The sequence below is a fragment of the Pungitius pungitius genome, chromosome 21 (assembly GCF_949316345.1).
Source record: "Pungitius pungitius chromosome 21, fPunPun2.1, whole genome shotgun sequence".
Classification (NCBI taxonomy): domain Eukaryota; kingdom Metazoa; phylum Chordata; class Actinopteri; order Perciformes; family Gasterosteidae; genus Pungitius; species Pungitius pungitius.
In genome coordinates, this window is record NC_084920.1 from 3,002,736 (window position 1) to 3,014,096 (window position 11,361).

Consider the following 11,361-nt stretch of genomic DNA (forward strand, 5'->3'; position numbering starts at 1 on the left):
ACTTTGCGTAAAGCAACATTTTTTGCCGCAGAGATGAAAAAATCAACTCCTCTTGCAGAAATGTGACAGCACTCACAAAGCCCCCCTACACCCCCTACCCCCCAACCCCCCCACGCCAATGTCACCATTCTGACAGTAAAAGGTACTTTTCTTCGTACTCGGCTGATTTAACAGCAGGCATTGAGCACAGGGTCAGCTCACCGGGCAGAGGCCCGTCCAGATGCGCTAAGTGGGTCAGGGATTATCCGGCCGGGGGTCACAGTGACACAGCTCGCCTGGACGCATCGGGACCGCCTTCGTCTGAGGAGATGATGACACCGGCGGACACCGAGTGGGAGTCCAAGCGTCGTGGGCTTGTTGAGGATTTTCTATTCTGAGGATAGGAAAGTGGAAGTCTGCTGGAAGTTACTTGCTAATGATGTTATAATCGAATGATGCCCTAATCAACAATATTTGTTGCACCTTTACTTCACTGATAACACAAGTGAAAATGTCCTGGGGTGAAAAAATAGGTGTTTTCAGCCATTTAGTCTTATGAGAGTAGAAAATGTCACAGGTTCCTCACATTCAAAAGGTTCAGTTCCTCTCATAAAACAGATTTTCATTGTTGGTATCCCAACACGGACTAATGTAAGGGAAACAGAATGACTGTTTATACACCTTCAGAATGAGGTAATGGTCCAATCTGCACAAATAATCTCAGAATACGAAGCACGTGAAGCCGGTGTCTGGACGTATTGGTAGTTTGTCTTGGTCTTTTTTTGGTGTCTTCATTATGTTTTTATTTTCAGGAGGTGTGCTTTCGGTGCTATGACCATAGAAAGATGACTTCCCTGGGGCGAATACTAGCTGGATTAACTCTAACGCATCATGTATTGTTACAGAACAAGGAATATAGCGCATTTGTATCCAAAGCAGATCCATTTCGGGGCCCCACAGAGGCAGGTGTTTGTGTGTGTTTGTGTGTGTTTGTGTGTGTTCCCGCTCGTCCCTGCGCAGAGGACAAAAAAATGTTTGTGGCTTTACAGCCATCTGCTAATCCACTGGATTATAAAATGAATGCTCTCTGAGGGAAAATAACTACCATTATTTAACAGTTCTATAAGTCTGTCTGCATCACCAACAACTTACTTCTACTACTTTAAGAGGTTGTTACAAGGTCAGCTGATCCTTGAATTAATTTAATGAATCCCTCTCACGACATCGTGTCCTTACCTCCAGGTGCTTTAGATGCACTTCAAGTTTTTAACAGTGATCTCTGGTTTTAATCATTGAACATATTCTAATATGCAATCCGGCCTCTTTTTACAAGATTGAATCTATTTCGTCTGCAGAGACGTGCCCTTGTTTTATTACACATGGACCCAGACTATTGTCCTGCTCCATTGCTCTGTTTACTCAAACTCTTGCTCAAAATTGCTTCATAAAGCCATAGATTTCTCACACGTACAACTCCAGTTTCAGCATTTCTACATTGGTAACATGTCGATTTTAAGGTTTCACATTTCTCTGGTCAGAGAGATGCTTCTTAAGCTTTTCCCGACAATGAATTTGGGTGTTTTATATGTTTTTTTTAGAAGTCTCTTATTCGTTGTCTTCTTATCGCTGGCATCTGTCAGTCAAGTGCAAGGAACAAACCCTCAATAAAATAAAGACGAGTCTCTGAAAGAGCTTCTTTCCTCTCTCTGGAAACACAGGAAAACACAATAATCCTTCTTCTGTCTCCTCCCTCTCAGAGTCTCCCAGTCGGTGCCGAGACACTCACAGCGTGAAGCACTTTCACTACACTCGGGGCTCCGTGTTTATGAAAATCATCGCGGCGTCCTGACCTCTGACCTCCTGTCAAATGGAGTCCAAAGTTTAATAAATGGTGCTGAGATTATAACGTTCTCAAAGGAATAAGCAGCGGATCTGCTGCCACGTGGAGACGGACCGGGCCGACACCGGACGCCTTATGAGATCAGCGTTTGAATAGGAGTATAGTAGAGTTAAAAGTACATTATTTGATGCTATAAATGCTAAAGCATTTACATATTCTTACTTTTATTTACAAGAATCCAAAGGCAATGGCACCCGGTAACCCCTCTGAGGGTGTACCTCAAGTATTTACATGATGAATACGACTAATTCTACAACTAATGATTCTAGAAGACGAATTCATGACGGATGATGTATTATCTGTCATTAATTAGTCTGCTGGTGTATTTAGCCGGTGGCCAAAAGCAAAACATTACACATGAAAGAACACAGGACCAGAGATCACAAGCTTAAGTAATAGATTATTTAAATGGTATTTAAATTTGATTCCATTTAGGATTCATAGGACACGTTGTTCCCGAGCGGTGCAGTTATTTTTCCTAAAAGTCCCTGAATGTGCTCAACCCATGACGGTCAGCTATTTATAATTAATCCCAGTAATTTAAGGTTCCCCAGCTGTGTTTTTGGTCCGCCCTTCAAGTACAGATGCTCTGTGGGCCTCGATAATCCGAGTAACGGATTTGTTTTTTGGAGTATTTAGTATTTGTATCCCACCAAAGAACAAGTTTAACTCTCAATATTCTTGTATTTTTATTAGGGCCGGGACTCGATTTGATTCTCTCTCCTCAAGGTGCCGTGTGTCAAACGTGTTTATTTCTTCCGGGATTTATTCTCCACTCAGCTGAGGAGGACCCTCAGACTGGTTTAGCTCCATAAGGGAGTCGGTATGGATCCTCTCAATTCACACGCGGGCATCAGCACACATGTCGAAAAAAGTGAAATAAGGATCACAGCATAAAAGTAGTGAAATCAACTAGGGCTTTATTAGAAATGCCATTATATGACTTTACTTGACCTGCAATTCTATTATAACGGTATGGAACGGTTGTGGATTCCAGCCTGAGAATCTATGAGAATTGAGGTTGGATTCAAAAGCATTAACAGGTGTGTGGTGGAACAGTGCAGGGAGATAGCAGGAAGGCTGAAGTGTGGAGAATCCTCAGTTCAAACCTGCTCTCTCAGAAGGAGGGTTTGGTTGCAGTCAGGGCTTCAAACTTTGAAACAGTTTTGAGGTTTAGTAAACAATCCCAAGGTCTAATATGAGAAACGGACACAATGAGGCATGTGTTTGAATAGCACAAGGGAACAGCTGAAGGGCTGCAGGCTCCAACCTGCTGTCTGAGGTTGTGGGTTCATGCCCCTTCATGCAGACATCACTTCTGCTTTTAAAGAGTTTTGAGGTTTGAGTAGCAGTCTCAAGGTTAAATACGAGAAACAAAGGTCTGATTAGTGTGTGGTGAGGTAGCACAGTGGAAGAGCTGCTGCCACAAGCCTGCACTGCACTTGAAGGTTGATGGTTCAAGCCCAGATGTGGAAATAGCTTTTAAAAAGAGTTTTGAGGTCTAGCTCACATGCTCAAGGTTAAATACAACAAACAAAGGGTTGTTTAGTGTGTGGTGAAGTAGCACAGTGGAAGAGCTGCTGACATAAGCCCCTGCACTGTACTTGAAGGTTGATGGTTCAAGCCCAGATGTGGAAATAGCTTTTAAAAAGAGTTTTGAGGTCTAGCTCACATGCTCAAGGTTAAATACAACAAACAAAGGGTTGTTTAGTGTGTGGTGAAGTAGCACAGTGGAAGAGCTGCTGACATAAGCCCCTGCACTGCACTTGAAGGTTGATGGTTCAAGCCCAGATGTGGAAATAGCTTTTAAAAAGAGTTTTGAGGTCTAGCTCACATGCTCAAGGTTAAATAGGAGAATCAAAGTTGCCAAAATGTGACCAGGACTGGTAGTGTAGGGGTGCAAGCTAGAGCCCAGAAGCCTCTGTGCGCACCGCCAGTGGGTTCAAATCCCGCTCGTGCCAAGTCTTGAGCACACTGCCGCGGAGGTAGTAGTGGGGGCATTGTCCCCACGGTTGTTTCTGAGAAGTGAACCCTAGGGGTTATGCAGAAACACACGGCGCGTTCACTTGAGTTATGATGGCATCGTCAAGAATGATGAAGAATCTTTTGCTGACGAATTGAATTTGATGTCAATTGCTTTAGCCTTTTAGCACTTATTAGCCATGCTACGTAGCCACCAGAGGTGGGAACAAGTCACTGTTAGGCAAGTCTCAAGTCATTGCCCTCGCGTCCCGAGTCGAGTCAAAGACGAAGCAAGTCCCAAGTCGAGTCACAAGTCACAGCCAACAAGTCTCAAGTCGAGTCACAAGTCGTACCATTTTAGTTTCGAGTTATGATGGCATTGTCAAGAATGATGAAGAATCTTTTGCTGATGAATTGAATTTGATGTTAATTGCTTTAGCCTTTTAGCACTTATTAGCCATGCTACGTAGCCTATAGGGTTCCACCTTTTTGACGGGAGAGAAGTAAAGATGAGCAGATGTGTCTCATTCAGTGGTCGCACTGACATGAAACTTATTACAGCCTCTGAGGGCATTTTTCAAGACAATCACATGTTTGTCTACTTCAGGGCATCCTGTGGACAACCTTAAACTGAGTCTGGCACAGGGTGTAGATTTGTTTACCCCTTTTTAGTGCATCCACCCTCCAATTCTCTGTTACATTCAAATTCAACTCACTTGTGCCTTTACCAATGCAGGAAGGATGAATAGCATGGTTGATCCTCCAAGATGCACCAATCCGTCTCTGGGGCAATATAAATGTCAGTTACCCAAAACTAAAAAAGGATTTAGGAAGAGCCACCATGTCCCTTGAGGGTTGAACCCAGATAAGGTTTAAAGTACAGAAATTTGGGGCATTTGGCATTAGTGACAGGGACGTGTAGGTTGCTCCATCTAAGATCATTGGAACCACGGCTGCCCCGACTTTGCAAAAGAAATATTGCAATAATGGAATGATTAAATTAAAGTATTAGTAGAAACTCTAATTACAATGTTTTTTTATTGCATCCATATAACATTTGAACCCTTAACTGAGTTTATTTTATGCTGAACTATCATCAAGTGTAAAGTATTAAACCCACACTCATCCGATGTGTTTATTTGGTGTTCTATGCTGCAGCTCCTGATGGCTAGGGGGCAGCATAAGTCAGTATAACCTGTACCATTGGATTGGCACTGAGCTGCACGTGAAACATTAAGAGATTCCAAAGAGAAAATCTAATAGAAAGTCAAGGATGCACACGATGAACCAATATGAACGTTTTATGAAAAATACCAATCATGCACACTTTCATTTCCAAAAGACAAACACCCAAAGCAAGTGAAACACAATATAGACTATTTACATGTACATCTCAGCATGCCTCTTTGACCCTGCAGCGGTGCACAGAGAAGCTGCAGCCACTGCGGAGAGATACCGCCGTGCTCCATGTTCCATTCATATTTGTAATTTAGATGCTAAAGTGTCAGAGTAAAACCATGCGCATCACTCCCCCCCCCCCCCAAAAAAAACAACAAGAGAACGCCAAGCTAAACTGGGTCAACACCAACAACGAAAGCGACACGTTAAGCAACGGAAGAACACGAGAAAGAAAGAAAAACGTCGTCCTCGAATGAAACAGAACACCAGTTCATCGGAGCAAAGCGCCCCCCCCCCCCCCTCAAGAGAATTGGGGACAGCGCGGCGACGAGCGTCCCGCGGCAGCGCGCACTGCTTCATCGACACCAAACATGCAAAGAAGCGCAGAAGATGACCTCAGACGATCACGTCGATAGATACAAAAATACTCCAGCGGGACCAAGACCCCCCCAGGAGGCCTTTTCGGAAGCATTGGGGCGACACGTTATTGCACGGGAGAGGTATGACGTGTGTGTGTGTGTGTGTGTGTGTGTGTGTGTGTGTGTGTGTGTGTGTGCGCGTGTGCGTGCTGTGAGATGGACGCTCTCACCGTGGGGAGTTTTAATGTCAGCAGCGAATAACCGGAAAAAATAACCGGCCCCCGGAAAAAGAAAAAAAAAAATTGCAGAATTTCCCGTTTCTCCCTTGTTCAATTTCCTCCCATTAAGATTGACACTGAAACGACAAAAGGGACATGCATCCCGACGGATACGATTACGAGGACCATCCCACCTCCATCGACTTGAGTGTGTGACCCCCCCCCCCCCCCTTATGTTCAAGTCGCTATGAATATTGATCTCATCCAAGGTGACAAGGTAAGCGGGATGTGAACCCTTCATTGGCATGCACACGACGTCCCCCCCCCCCCCCCCCAGGAGGAGGAGGAGGATGGGTTCACTCCTGCAGCAAGGAGCCGGGCAGCTCGTTGGTCAGCGTGTGCCAGCGCTCCACCTTCTCGCCCTTGTTCTTCAGACAGTCGATCCAGTGCTGCAGAGTCTCTCCTTGCGAGTGGCACCCTAAGGACACCCCCCCTGATGGGCGCAGGGACGGAAAAAAAGGGGAGTCAGAAACAGTGAGAATGAACCCGGACACCTAGCCCGAACCCATTTGGACCTCTGAAATGGGTTTGTTTGGCTTGAGGGATGGAAAAAGTCACCTTTTGGGTCTATTCGAAATCTTCTCATTTGTTTTGGATGGTTTTCTGAGCAGAATTAGTTTTTCCGTAATCACTTCCAGACAGAAATTGAGACCGATGATTAAAAATGATTAGAATCTAAATTAACCGGATTTTTCTAAGAGGAAAAGTACATCTAAGGCATTATTTATTGTAACTTCCGTTACAAGAAATGAGTATATCGGGTTGGATTCAATGGGTTGATTGTGATGACGGAACAAACGTTAATGACCTATGAAGTCGTTGGACTTTCCCAGGTCGTAGTCCCACACCGTGACCTCCAGTGTCTTGGTGGCTAACTCTGAGAACGAGATTTCATAGAAGAACTCCTAGGTGAAAAGAGAGAGAGAGAGAGAAGGGGGGGGGGGGGGTGAGAGCAAGAAATAGAAGATCACCCCGAACACACGTTTCTCCCCCCTCAATACACTCTACAGTACTTACTAGTGAGGCTACAGGTAAGTGCTGAAAAAAAGGATGCATGAGTAGGAACTGAGGGTCTTTACATTCAACCTAACGTGCTGGGCGGGGGGGGGTCTACCTCGTTAAACTCGGGGTTGAGAGTCTTTTTGATGACCGCTGTCTTGTGCTTGGATTTCTTCTGGACGTCCGGCTTGAGGTACCTGAGGCAGAGGGAGGCGACACGGTCAGAGTGCGTTCAGTCTCACACTGGTGTGAACAACACAAAGAAAAGGAGAAGGTTGGTTTCACCTCAACCAACCGACGTCCTTCATGAACCACCTGACCTGCACGCTGAGTGACGCGTATCAAACACACCTCTGCAGGCGGCCAAATGCTGACACGCTCGTGTTGGATCCTAAAGCTCGCACTACTTTGCTTGCTTTTTTTAGACTTGGTCTGTCAGGCTGCGGGTGCTGGAGCAGGTTGCAGGACTCAAACGCAGGCTTCTCGAAAACTGTGCTCTTCATTCTAACCAAACCAGGACGGGACGTGCTCCAACGACGGGTAACATTGACAATGACGCGACCAGGGACAACAGGCACACGGGGCTTAAATACACAAGGGAGGTGCAGGTGATTGGACACAGGTGGGAACAATCAGGCAATCACAGGACAGGACAGGAAGTGAAGTTAACCCAGAGACACGAGAGACAAGAAAACTACAAAATAAGACAGGAAGAGGACCCAAACCGTGACATGGTCGACTGGGTTTGTCCTTTCTGCACAGTGGAACGTCACACTTCTACAAATCTAAAAGCAGAGGAACTGAACCCGGAGCACATTTTCACACAGGCAACCACGGCAACCCATTTGTTTCGGCTTTCGTGTGCGCTGCATTGTTGCCGTGGCGATTCTTCCCGTCTAACTGGGGTGATGGATTGGCTGATTATTAAATACGGTGTAGGGCAATTTCATTTGAGTGAGGACTGATGATGATTAATGATTCAATAGCCTGGAGGAGTTTTGTTTTGCACTTAAATGAGTGCAAATAAATAAAAAGGAGCCATGGACGCCCGTGACGTCCTTTGGATTAATTCTTGAGAGATGATGAAGGACCAGAGTGCAGAGTGCAGGTTGGTGAGCCACATGTAAGTGGTAAATATGAAGCTACGGCCCGGGGAACCACTGCAGAAACGTTTTTAATCACGGCTTCATTAAACGTGAGGTTTTCATCAGTGAGTTAAACAAAGCCCATGCTAGCCCTCCAAATCCAGTTGTTTGTGCTAAGCTAACCAGCAGTACAGTGGTATCCAATCCATCGTCTCATTAAACAAAACAAAAAAAAGACGTCGACCTCTTTAATATAATTTATGTAACCATATGTAACCACTAGCGGCGCCCACATGGAGAAAGCTCGGCCTCCCTTTGCGAGGCGGCGTTACATCCTCGGGACGTTTTTTTGTTTGTTTTGTTGTTGAAGCCAGCTGGAAGGAGCGCGGCGAGATCTCTCGATTCACGTTCGCTTTCCACCCACCAGCTCGCAGCTCGCAGCTCGCAGCTCGCAGCGCGTATGTTCCCACACGCTCTCAGACACAACAAAGCATCTGGCAAAAAGGAAAGAAAAAAAAAAAGCTCCCGCCAAGGGGCAGAGATGCGAGCACGCATATTCCCAAATTAAAAACAACAACGAAAAAAGGTGCACCGCGTCCTCCGGGATGCATGCGTAGGTTCTGGTGGATGTAGAGACATGGGGGGGGGGGGGGTTTAATGCATGACGGGAAAGGATAAGGGGATTGGTGTGTGTGTGTGTGTGTGTGCGCGCGTGTATTACTCATTCCAGAAGCAAGCTGAGTGCTTAAAGCAACACTCAGGAGAACAAGCTGTGAACCTGTTAGAAAAGCTCATTTGTTTAACTTCTTTCAGGGTACATCTTTCAACCCCGCAGAGCCAGGCGCGCGCGCGCACACGCACACGCGCGCGCACACGCACACGCACACGCACACACACACACACACACACACACACACACACACACACACACACACACACACACACAGTATTGCCTTTCTTTCATCAATGAGTAATGGAACTCCAAAGAGCCTCTTTGACACTGGTAATAACCCTCTCCTCCGTGATGAAGCACAAACTTTACTCTCCATCAAGTCGGTGCCTTTCAATCCATTTGGAATGTTGTCAACACACACACACACACTGTCGCCATTATCTCGGTGAGCGATACATCTCACAATGCCCCCCCCCACTTGTGTGAAAGCTGCTCTCATCCGTCACCATTGAGTGCCGGCGGGAGGTGATTCACGGGGTTCGGTCAGTCAGTTAAGATCCAACGAGGGGACGCCGATCCGCCTGTGACCGGCGTCCATTCGAATGGGTCGGGGGGGGGGGGGGCGCCACACGTACGTTTTGACGTAGGGGTCCGAGTAGCCGTTGACGTCCATGGCGGCCAGGTGGGCGCAGCGCTTGACGCCCACACACAGCCCGCCGCGAGCCCTCTCCTTGGCCTCGACCTTGGCGGCGGCGGCGGCGGCCGGGGGAAGTACTGCAGGCAGAGCAGCAGGCGGCCTCTCTCCTCCAGGCATCTCTGCTGCTCCGTCTCCCACTGAGGAGGAAGACAGGGAGGGCGGTGGGAATAGAAGGTGAGTGCGTTGAAGGCGAAACTGGCTAAAACATCCACGTCGTACTTTCGCGGCCGGCTGCCATCGGCGCCGGTGCGCCCGCGGTGGATCACATGACAATGCGCGATGCGAAAAGGGCCTCTTGGGACAACGACTTTAGTGGCTTCCAGTCAATTGCTCTTGTTTTACAGCCCGTCAACCGTGCGTTTGGGGTCCCCTCTCATCGCTCCCATTAGGGGACGATTCTGCTGACGGCAGCTGTTTACTGTCTAAAAAATTAAATAAAAAAGAACCTCGACCAAACAGACAAAACAGCGGCGACGCGGTCGGACGCAGTTAAACGGCTGGTGAGTCAAGATGCTTCCCTTCGGCAGAATGAGAAGTGGACATGAACGGCTAATGCTGCTGTTGCTCTGTGTCTTTTTCGGTGTTTGCGATCGCGCTAAAAAGATGAACACAAATCGAGCTGCGGTAAAAACAGATGCAGATGTCAAAGGTCAAGCTGATGCGACCTCTAGCTGAACAGAAGCTACAGGTGACAGGACGAAGGCTCCGGTCAGTAGCAGCAGCCTCAGTGGGGGGGGGGGGGGGGGGGGGGGGGGGTGCGAGGCAGGGGCCTTTCAAAACGAGGTCAAATAACCCTCCGCTCCGTTGGCCGCAAGACGCGTTTTAAGGCGGCGCCTCTATCTCTCGCCATCTCTCATTAAGTCTTATCTCGAGGCGGACGCAGCCGGGACGATCAATATGCCTCACACAGATGCCTCAGGTCCCCCCCCCTCCTTTAAGCTGTGGTTTCCCCTCTCACGGAATCGGCCGCCGCCACCGAACCGCCAGTCCGCCATCTGCCGCGACCGAGCGGCAGACATGTACAACTCCGACAATTAGTGACGATAATTTGCAGTAGGGGGCGTCGGGGGGCGGGGGGGGGAGGAGAGCAGCTCAGAACCTTCACAGGTCGATGGAGAGCGACTCATTAGGGAGGCACAAATAAACAGGAGCCGGCAGCGTTCTGTGACGGGCGGATGGGGGAGAGATCGATTGGTGGGTGACGGGGAGAGAGAGAGAGAGAGAGAGAGAGAGAGAGAGAGAGAGAGAGACACCGGAAAGACGACCGCGTTACACCTTGAATGCGGAGGGAAACGAAGGAGTTTCACGAGAACCAATCGGGTCCTGACCATTTACCCAAAATGAGACAAGTGGTCTTTAAAATGTAGATCTGTCGAGGAAGGGGGGGGGGGGCATTAAGGACTTGTGATGCTCTCGTAATCAGGGTTAGGGACGTACTTCCCAACGATCCAAGCTGGTTTGATGGAATAAACGATCATGCTGGTTTTAGAACCTGTGACCTCAGCGGTACAGAAATAATGTGTCATCAACGAGACGAGACGAAGCAGCACCTCGCGCAAGGGATTGACTCGTTGACTTGATGTTCATCGAGGTCGTAGAATGAGAACAGAAAACGGGGTTATTTTTTGGGGGGGGGGGGGTTTGGAGGGTTTCTTTTGACAGACAGACAGGACGAGGGGCCGTGTTGTGCAAAATGAGAGAGTGCGTCATGTGGTCACCTCTCTCAGGTAGCAGGAGATCCCTCTCAAGGCCGTGCTCATCGCAGTCGGGGAAGGTAGCTGTGGGGGGGGGGGGGGGGGGGGGGGAGGAGGGGAGGGGGGGTGGGAGAGAAAGAGATGACTGAAAGGTGCCAAAGGGGCACGCGTCGAGTCGAGGACAGGCGTGACACGGCGCCCGGGGGGGGGGGGGGCTCAGAGGGACAAGCTGATGCCAGCGGCCCTCTGCAGCTCCTCTACGATCAAGAAGCCAGCCCGTTTTACACACATGCCCCCCCACCCCTCCTCTCCCCCTCTCCCCCTCTCTGCCGTTTTT

The 11,361-nt window shown here is 48.3% G+C and overlaps 1 pseudogene; it reads right to left on the reverse strand.

Annotated features, from left to right (window-relative positions):
• Window positions 1-2,782: 2,782 nt before the first annotated feature.
• Window positions 2,783-11,361, reverse strand: part of LOC119212639 (double C2-like domain-containing protein alpha) — a 14,417-nt pseudogene continuing 5,838 nt past the window's right edge.